General features: G+C 41.8%; 1 non-coding gene and 1 pseudogene across 1 annotated transcript; both read right to left on the bottom strand.

Moving 5' to 3' along the window:
* Positions 1-5,544: 5,544 nt before the first annotated feature.
* Positions 5,545-5,651, bottom strand: LOC121968952. The gene has a single exon (XR_006108458.1). It is a non-coding gene; the product is annotated as a small nucleolar RNA R71 (small nucleolar RNA).
* A 2,251-nt stretch (positions 5,652-7,902) lies between these two features.
* LOC121968950 lies at positions 7,903-7,974 on the bottom strand (annotated as a pseudogene).
* Between the last annotated feature and the right edge of the window lie 3,106 nt (positions 7,975-11,080).

Here is an 11,080-nt window from a genome sequence, read left to right on the forward strand (position 1 = left end):
TCATAGCCAGATAGGGAGATATCCTCCTCCATTGACCTTGATCACCATGTCCTCTTGACTTTAACCACGACATCATCTCTTGGGTCTGCTCATTATAACCCATAACACTAGCCTCCTCTTTAAGTCTAGTCGAAGGAGGTGTAACTGACAGAATAGATCCAAGCCCAATTTCTGCTCACTCATATCTTTTACTAGGGTTATCCAGAAAATCACATGCTCCTTTGTGCATTAGGAATTTTAGCAATATTTTTTCAAAAACTACTTGTTAGTGGCTAGTTGTCCAAGAGAGATTATCGAGGAAGCGCGGAGGGGTATTTAGACAAAGGAATGATTTGGTTGTCACCTCCATTATAAATGTCTATTTATGGGTGAATGCCATGCGACACCCCTCCTCGTTCTCTAAAACGGCCTCTGACGCACGTCTCCTCGTACGATTCAATGACATGTTTCCCCTTGCAAAATCAATGATTCTCCAGGAGCTTGCCGTTTTGATCCAATGGCTATAATTAAGTTATACTTTATAAAAACCCTAAACGCTTCTCAGTACTTTGCCTTTCGTCTTCTCTGATCTCCTTTTCGGTGACCTCTTGTTCATAGTTTTCCTCTTCCCTTCACCTTAAGTGACTAGTAAGTCATTCATTTTTCAGTCTTTTTGCATTTTCTCATGGATCAAGAATCTTTCGCCCCTTGTTACACTCTAACTCATTCAGATTTTGATGTTGTTGATAAAGCTTACATCTGTTCTCAATATGAAATCACTATGAATTATTATATCATCATCCCTTCTTTCAATGCCCATCCTCATCGTCCTCCTACTAACCATGTCACCTTCTTTAAGGACCAGTTAGCAGCCAATCTTCATTTTTCTATGCCCCCATTCTTGTCAGAGGTGAGTCACTACTTTAACATTCCTTTGCAATAGTTCGCTGCGAATGTCATTCGCGCCATGTGCGGCAAGTTCATGTTATTTCGTCTATACAGTATTCCCCCGACCCCTAAAAACTTTTTTCTATTTTCTTATCCCAAAAAATCGAAACCAGAGTCTTCCTTTTCCAATCCCATCCAAAATCAATTTTCTTTGAAGACATGCCCTCCTGAACAAGGGCTAAAAGTCATGTTTCTTTTTCCTTAAAATGCCTGAGCTTGCCACTTGGCCGATTCCATGGCAATCTTCCCTTCCTCCCCTTCTTAATTTAGGGAATTATAAGCATGACCCTTCATTTATCTCATACTTCACCAAATTGAGTGGTCAATACTTTAAAATCTACAAGTGGTTACGTGAAGGCCTTCTGTATTTGTTTGGCTTGAGCCTTATCCGAAAGAAACTTCCTAGCTCTTTTGGTAAGTTTCGATAACTTGATTACTACATTATCACTAACTAAGATATATTTTTTTATTTTATACAGTGAATACCATTTTTACATCTCTGGTTGACAAGGAAATTAATCTGGAGGAGGAAGAGCTCCGTGCTAAGAAACAAGAACTATTGACCGAGATGGATTTACAATCGGTCTTCCCATCTGGTGAATTCCTACTGCTGAGTCAAGCACGACCTCCACCTCTGGGGAATTACCTTCCACTCTAGTTCTAGTGCCTAAGGGTTCTCCTTCAGAGGGGGAGGTCGCTCCCCAAAAGAGATACAAAAGGCATAAGCTTATCCATGCCCAAGTCTTCGAAGGATGAGCACCCTCAGTTGAAGAACCCTCCAGTGAGGTGCGCACCAATCAAGTATCTAGTGACTGGGAAGAGCCCGTCCAGGAGGAGGTACAAGAGCAATTTTCTAACTAGACCCTATTAGCCTTCCTTCCACCAACTCAACATCGAATCCCGCTGAAACACAGGAGGTTATTTCTCTGCTGCGCAAGTCAATAGACGTTGCCTTCTTTGTATCTCCCCGTGTGAAGACCCCTTCACCCTCTATCATGCCGAAATAACCCTATCAATTTTTGATCACTTTGATATGCCATCCATCCAAGCCATAACTTATCCCTCGACCTCCTCGACTGACCAGATACTTCTAAGGGGTTGTTTAATAAAGTCCTGGGAGGATGTTGGAAACTAGCTTAGTGAGATGACTCCTATGGAGTTAGCATACGAATACGCTTACAAATAGACCAACATAAAGTATTTTTAATATACCATTTCCCACATTGAATGTTTCTAACACTATTTGTCTTTTATTTTAGAGTTGGGTGATCAGAATGAGTGTTGCACAATAATTGTACTCCCTGACACAAGAAAATGAGTTGCAAAAGCAACAAATTTTTGAGGTTGCTTCTCTACCCTCCTCTAAGTGCCTGAGTGGGCTAGAAGTTTAGCTCCAAGAGGCTCAATGACTAGTGAAGGCTGAACTTGAAAAAGCGGCCATCTTAAGACTACCCTGGAGACTTCTGAAGCTAAATTCCAATAAGAGACAACCCTTTGGGTGAACATGAAGGAAGAGATGGATGAGAAGACTACAAAAGTTGATTTCCTCCTCTCTCAACTAAAGGAGCAAAAAACAACCTATGACACCAATCTAGCTACCAAAGTTTCTAAGTTGACTGCTCGAGATACTGAGCAGGGAGCCTTACACTCAGATTTAATGACCTCCCAGACCTTACTATCTATTAAAGAATCTAAACTGGCTGGTCTTTCGGTCGAGCTAGCAACTACGAGGGTGGAGGGGGAAGCCTACCGAGCAAGAGAAGATGAGTACTTTGAAATAAGGAAGAAAGCCCTTCTCCAAACATGTGAATTCAACGCACCCATCACATGCTCCATCAACAAAGTGCTTCTTATCGAGGTGGAGGGCGTGGTGGAGAAATTAAAGGAGGGTGGTTATTTAGCTTTCGATCCCCATGTTTGCTTTTTGGATCGTAAGAAGATAATCCATAATCCTCCACCCGGATTGTTTCTCGTATTACTATGATTTACTTTGTATTCACCTTATCTTCTATTAACAAATCAGAACCTCATATTTGTGTTTGCAACATATATAATCAAATTTCCATTATGTGTCTTCACCCAAATGTTTAATCACCTATTAACTCATGTTTTTTATTTTTCTCGAGTATGGGTGATATACTAAGGACAGAGTAAATCTATTCGGGCCAACACTTGATTGGCTACGTTGAAATACAGATTATTCAAGGCAAGGGTATTCTTCAGGATAAGAATAATCTATACAATCTTTTAAGGCCAGGCGAACAATAATGGCTAGGGTATTTAGTTTTAGCATAATCACATTAAAAACTATCCAGGACTTGATGTGCGTAAATTATATACACTTTTATGCATGTTTTAACGTATATTCACATACTTTACGCGTGCTTTATTTATATATTTTAATACCCCTTGTCTTACTTTCAGCATAATTACTTAACTTTGTTTGGAGATTTACTCTTTGTGGATTTTCTATTGACAAGAGTCAAATTCGAAGAGAAAACAACGTTCGTGGTCGATCTGGACAACAAACGAAGGCAAATGACATTGGCCTTGTGACCCTACATGGCCATGCCAAAGGAGCAAGGAGGAGGGTGACTTTGGCCGTGTGAAGCCACACGACTATGTGGCTTCACCAGAGAAGGAGCAAGGTACGACCGTGTGAACTCACATGGTCGTGTCACCCTACCAACAACAACTAGAGCATGGCCGTGTGGATCCACACGGTCATGTAATATTTCTAGAGAGCAAGAAGAGCTCGGCTATGTGACCCACACGAGATCAAGAAGAAGGAGGTCGTGTGGAGGCCACACGGTCGTGCCATAGGTCTTGTGGTGCCTGTGCCCTGCTCCATAAAAGGGGGTTTCTTCCCCTTTCTAAAGGAAGGAAGGCTCTCCCTTTGGGGAGATCCATCTTGGTGCTGATCCTCGCCTTCTCTGACCTTCATCCAATGATCTGAGGCCATCTCCATAGCCATATCGACTCCAGAAGCTCAAGATTAGATCCCAAGATCACTCAACGCTACTGGATAAACATTTCTCTTCTCTTCACTTCTCTTCAATTAGAGATTTGAATGCTTGTGATCTTTATATCTTTGGATCTCTATCTTAGTGCCATGGGGTAGATCTTTTATTCTAGGATTAAGGGAGTAGTTGTGGTGTGATTTGATGTAAGAACTCATGGATATGCTAATTTCCTATCTAAATGATGTTAGCATGTTTTGTATCTATTTGATTTTATGTGAATTTATGTGTTTGGGATCAATTATTATGTTTGATTGAATATTTGTGTGTGCTTGTGGATCCTGTAGAGGGATGCCCTAGATTGTATGATCGAGGGATGTTAGTGATAAGCAGATCCCGCTAACGGACATCTAGGGTGTCATCTTGAAAGGTGAAGTAAGTCTCTACACGGAAGTGGGATGGTTAAATGCAATTATCACCTTTATCTATATGTACATTAAGTAGTACATGTGTTTTTGTGTTGCATGACCGAGGGATGCTAGTGTCAGGCAGATCCCGCTAACAAACTTCATAGGAATCATACCTATTTAATTACTAGTGATATAGATCTAAGTCCCTTTCCGGTTGTCCTCTACAGGGAAGAATTGGCTACTTCCTACAAATGTATATAACTTGAGGATGTGAATTGGTGAACCATGTTATATTAATGAATATCACAATGAAACTGAGCTCCTAGAACACTCAGGGAAACAAACTTCCTCATTTACTTTTCTTATTCTAAGTCTTGTTTCTTTACTTAGTACCCTTCTTGTTTTAGTCAATCGTTTAGCTAATTCTTCGTGAGACATCGTTAGTACTTATAACTAGTTCTTGTGGGATCGATATCTTTTATTATTGATGACAAAATCGTGCACTTGTGGTATCATAATCAGTTTTTAGCACCAATGCCATGGACTGCGCTTATAACATTAGCGATAATCATTTAAGTTAGACTAAACTTTTATTTCTTTTCTTTTTCATACTTGTAACTAGTTTCAGAAATTTTATTTTTGCAATTTCATACTGCATTCCTTATTTCTTTTTCTGTAATATTCTCTTTTGCAATTCAAATTCTGCACTTTATATTTTCAGTACTTCAGTTTGTGATTGAAATATTTACAATCTTGTTCTTGTATGCATAGATCTAACTTTGTAGGAGACCTAATACCTTTTGACCCTAAGATTGACATAACCTATCGTAAAAGAAGCATCTTGCAAAGACATCAAGAAGAACAAGAACTTTCAGATATTATAAACAAACCTCTGAAGGATTACGCAGCACCATACGCACGTGGGATTTGGTCTAGCATCGCCAGACCACCCATTGAAGCCAATAATTTGAAATAAATCCTGCAATAATCACCATAGTACAACAGAACCAATTTGGAGGTAGACCACATGAAGATCCAAATCAACATCTTGAAGTCTTTTATGAAATTTGCGGCACAATGAAAATGAATAGTATTCTAGAAGAGGCAATGAGACTATTATTGTTTGGATTTTCTTTAAGAGATAGAGCCAAACAGTGACTAAATTCCTTGCCAGCCAATAGCATATCAACTTGGGAGCAATGTAAGTAACAATTTTAGACAAATTCTATCCTCCTAGCAAAACTGCTCATATGAGAAATTTGATAGCAAGTTTCAGACAGTCAGACTTTGAATCACTATTTAAAGTATGGGATATATTTAACAATATGCTCAAACAATGCCCACATCACGGACTTGAAAAAATGGTTAGTACTACATACATTTTATAATGATATCAACTACCCACAAAAGTGTCCCTAGACTCTACAGCTGGAGGGGAACTAATGAACAAAAGCCTAGATGAGGTCGAGGGCATCATTGAAAGTGTAGCTTAATGTGCGCAAATATTATGATCATTTACGCATGTTTTAGCGCACATTCACGTACTTTATGCATATATATTCGTTGCATGATTGCCTCTTTCATCTTGTATTCATTATATATACTCTTCTGTTCGGATATCTGCTCTTTGTGTGGTTTTGTGTTGACAGGGATAACTTTCGAAGTAAAAACGGTGATTATCAACGCACCGGAACAAGCTGAAGAACACGATCGTGCACCCTTGCATGGCCATGTGACCAGACAGAAGGGGAGCAGTGCACGACCGTGCAATCCTTGCATGGTCGTGCAGCCAAGACAGAGGCGGATCAACACATGGCCGTGCATCCTTGCACGATCGTGCCACCCCATGCCGACACCAAGAAGTACACAGTCGTGCATCCTTGCACGACCATGCCCCAGGGACCGAGGCCAGACACCACACGACCGTGCAACGCAACCAGAGAAGAAAATGAACACGACCATGTCGCTGCAGCCGAACCCTAGTCTATATAAGGGTTTTAACCCTTTTTCTCGGGAGCGAGGGGGAAGTGAGACGTCAGTTGGAGAAACATCTTAAAGTCGTCCCACGCCATCTTGGACCTCCGTCCAGCGATCTTCCACCACCACATCGACTCCAGAAGCAGAGAATTGGATCCAAAGGCCACTCGTCATCATTTGGATAAGCATATTCTTTTTTTCTTCTCCGTGTCTGAAGATTGTATGTTTATCTACATTATGTCTTTGGGTATTTATCCGATACTCATGGAGTAGATCCCTTGTTATAAGATTAAGGAGTAGTTGTGGTTCAGTTTGATGTAAAACTCGTATTATGCTTATACTCGTTGGATGATCTTTTATGCTTTGTCTCAATTGCATGTTGCTTGATTGTGTAGAACTTCTTAACCTCGTAGAGGGATTATCCCTAGATCGTACACCCGAGGGGCCCTAGTGATAGGGGTAACTCGTTCACGGGCATCTAGGATACTTCCTTGAAAGGAGAGGCAAATTCTCCTCAAGGAAGCGAGAGACCAAGCTTAGCTCTTAACCACTATTCTTAACTTACCAATTAGAGTTGTGTCCTCAAGATTTGCCGAGGTGCCCTAGTGGCAGGGGTAAACCATAACAGGACTTCTTAGGGTCCTTCTTTATTCAGGTACTTAAGAATAGCCGCTTTAGCTTTCGGCAATTGCATGTTAAAAGACAGCGAGTGTAGGATAAAACGTGACACATCAACACCACCATAACGAAATCGACCTCCTAGAATCCCTCATAACCAAGTGAACACTTCGACTCACCAACTCTCGATTCTTCTTCCCGACCTTTCTTCCTTAGATTATTCACAATCATTGGTAGTCTAGCTAACCCTTAGTGAACAATTGCTAGTGTTTATAACAGTCCCTGTGGGATCGATATTTTTATTATGGACGATGAATCCGTGCACTTGCGGTTCGTAATAAGTTTTTGGCGCCGTTGTCGGGGACTGCGTCTATAACGTTAGCAAAATCATATCAGATTAGACTAGGCTTTCTTTTCTTTTCTTAATTTTCCGCATTCATTTTTTTTATTATTTTCTATTCTGCTATCATATTTCATATCTTATTATTGCATGCGTAGAGCTAACCTTTTAGGACAACTACTACCCTTTGATCCAGAGATTGACAGGACCTTTTGAGGAGAAGAAATCTACAGAAGACATTCCAAACAGCACAAGAATCCTTAGAAATGGTCGACCAACTGCTGAAAGATTACGCAACACCATATGCATGAGGGGTTTGGTCTAGCATCACCTGACAGCCCATTGAAGTTTACAACTTTGAAATCAAACCCGCAGTAATTCACATGGTCCAGCAAAATCAATTCGGAGGACCACATGAGGACCCAAACCACCACCTAGAGCTGTTCTACGAGATCTGTGGCACTATGAAGGTGAACGGGGTCCCTCCAGAATTAGTCAGACTACTTCTCTTCAGGTTTTCCCTGAAAGACAGAGCCAAGCAGTGGTTGAACTCCCTTCCAGCGAACAACATATCATCTTGGGAGCAGTGTGAGTAGAAGTTTCTGGACAAGTTCTACCCACCCAGCAAAACTACTCACATGAGGAACCTGATTGCCAGCTTCAAACAGATAGACTCAGAATCATTATTTGAAACTTGGGATAGATTCAAGAGTATGCTAAGACAGTGCCCCCATCATAGCCTTCAAAAATGGTTGGTTCTGCACACCTTCTATAATGGGATAAATTATCACACGAATGTATCTCTTGATTCTGCAGCAGGAGGAGCACTAATGAACAAAAGCCTCAATAAAGCTGAAGAGATCATAGAGAATGTGGCATAGAACCACCATCAATGGGCGTCTGAAAGATCCAGTGGCTCTTTTATGGGGAATCCAATTAAAGTATTAGGGAAATTCGACGTAGATGCAGTTACACTCATGTCTGCAAAGCTGGACGCTCTGACCAAGAAGTTTGAAGCCATGGGGAACAACACAGCTAATGTAATAGCATGTGTTTGCGACACTTGTGGAGGTACAGATCACGCTCAAGACACCTGCCCCTTTAGGCTGATTCAGGCACAGATGAACCAACTTAAGCAGTGTGATGCAATAACCAGCTACAATCAGAGGCAAAATAATCCGTACTCCAATACATACAACTCTGGATGGAGGAATCACCCCAATTTCTCATACCGAAATAATCAGGATCAAGGACCAGCACATCAGAATTATCAGCCTAGGCAACAGAGCCACCAATATGGAAAACAGACCTATCAACAACAGCAACCTTCACAACTGTCCAGGATTGAAAAGATGTTTGAGGAAGCTCTCTCGGAGCAAAAGGAGATGAGGAACGAGATCAAACAACTAACTCAGAGGTTGGAAAACTCTGTAAAATACCTGAAGATGCAAGACAACCAAATAGCTCAGATAGCCCAGTCCGTCTCAAGAGCATAGGGTACATTCCCAGGGAAGCCAGATTTAAATCCAGTGAAACATTGCAACTGCATTGAGCTGAGGAGCAAATGTACTGTGGGAGATCCTCAAATCATTACTCAGAAGGAGCTTGACTCAGAGAAGGAGCCCTCTCTCCTAATGCCCAATCAAACTCAAAAACAGGGACGGAGAAGATGTTACTAAAAAGGTTGAAGAAACTCTTCAAGCTACCCCACAGAATTAGACGATCCCTTTTCCTCAGAAGCTTATAGCATCCCAGAAAGATGAAGAGTTCAACCGATTCCTGAAGAAGATCAAAGAAATCTGCATAGAAGTACCACTGATAGATACGCTGCACCAAATGCTAAAGTTCATAAAATTTTTAAAGGGAATTTTATCTAATAGAAGGCAGAAGGGCGACTTCGAGACTGTAGCATTAACAAAGAATTGCAGCGCTCTCCTTATTGCAAATTCTCCACCAAAGATTTAGGATCCAAGAAGCTTCTCCATACCGTGCAAAATTGGTTCTGAACTCATACCGAGAGCTTTCTGTGACTTGGGGGCCAGCGTTAGCTTACTTTTGTACTCTTTATGCAAGAACCTGGGCCTCCAGAACATTAAATTGAGCACTATGGCACTGCAATTAGCAGACCATTCATGCAGATACCCAATGAGAATAGTGGAAGATGTGCCAGTTGAAGTGGGTGGATGTATAGTTCCCACAGATTTCATTATCTTGGATATGGACGAAGATTCTAAGATACCGATTATCCTTGGAAGACCATTCCTTGCCACAGCTGGAGCCATCATCGATGTAAAAAGTCACAGGTTATCCTTGGAGATCGGCAAAGAAAAGATCGAGTTTGATTTATTTGATTCCTCCATTTGCAACCCCTCTTCTCAGGGAAATTCTCGCAAGATCAACATACACAAAGTCGAGGAGTGCAGTTTCCATGAGAGTTCCCCTCCAGCATACAACAAGAAATATATTTGTCCTGCACGAGCGAAACTAAAGGCGCAGGCTGGAGCAATAACCCTAGGAGGAGAGCCATCCTTCCACGGGTTTAGTCCGCATTAACTGAAACGAGGTCGAGCTAAAGACCTAAAACAAGTGCTTCTTGGGAGGCAACCCAAGGGTTTTTCTTTCATTTTAGTTCATCATTCCTTTTTGTCGTTCTATTACCCTTGTGAGTCTTTGTCTAGAATTTTATTTTGGGTATTTCATTTTCAGGATGTGCATAGCCTCCACGAGCTGGCCATGAGCGTTTTCATGGGCGTGGAGGCGATGGAGGAGCCGAAATGACGAAGAGTGAATCGCTTTGAGCCTAAAGGAGCTGGCCGTGTGACCTCACATGGCCATGTGAAGCTAACATGGAGACTAAAGCCACCAGTCGTGCAACTCTGCACGGTCGTGTGGCTTGTGCAGAGAAGAAAGAGGCACGAGCCATGCCAATTGGCACGACCGTGCAACCTTGCCAAAGGGGAAGAAGATCTAGGCCGTGCCAACTGGCATGGCCGTGTAACTCATACAGAGGAGAAAAAGACAGGGGTTGTGCCACTTCGGCCGAGGGGAGAAAGAAGGAGGTCGTGCCAATTGACATGGCCGTGCAGCATCCTGTTTGATCCGGCCGTGTCTATAAGACACGGTCGTGCCCCTGCCCGTGTGCACCGCCCACCCCTCCAAAAATCCCTATTTCCATCTCCCTCTCTCCCAAAAGCCTTCTCCTCTCTACTACACTTCGTCAAACCCTGATTTCCCACCTCTTGAGCTCACATTTGCTTAGATCTACATCTAGATGTAAACTTCCTCAAGCTACAAATCCAAAAAGAGAGAAAAAACTCCCCTATTTTGCGCACCCTTCTCCTCTCCAATCCTCAAGACCCTTCTCCACAAGAAATTCCTCAAACCTTTGCACATCATGTCGTAGATCTTGAAGAGACTTCATCGAGGAAGCAGTGGATCTAGCGGAGGAGATGCACCGGGAGGAGACAAGGGCAAGGGGAAGGCTTCATCATCGAAGGGAAAAGGAAAGCGGGTGGCACGCGACGAAGGTAACGAAAACGAGTTCAGTATTATTTTTAGAAATCATGAGCAAAATGTTAGATATGATATTCTTGTCGCTAGAAAAATCTTATGCACTAAATATATGGATCCCACTACTATGGATGTGCTAGGAATTAGGGATGACATAGATTGGATGATTAGTGCTTTAGATTGGAACAATATAATGTACACCCATGCACCAACTCACCCCCGTCTAGTTCTTGAATTTTTGAGCTCAATAGATGTTAAATTTCCTTCTGAGGATGACTATGCAGGGGTCATAACTTTTAGTATGATGAATAAAGAAGTTTGGTGGACTTTTAGTGATT

Source organism: Zingiber officinale, chromosome 3B (genome assembly GCF_018446385.1).
Source record: "Zingiber officinale cultivar Zhangliang chromosome 3B, Zo_v1.1, whole genome shotgun sequence".
Taxonomy (NCBI): domain Eukaryota; kingdom Viridiplantae; phylum Streptophyta; class Magnoliopsida; order Zingiberales; family Zingiberaceae; genus Zingiber; species Zingiber officinale.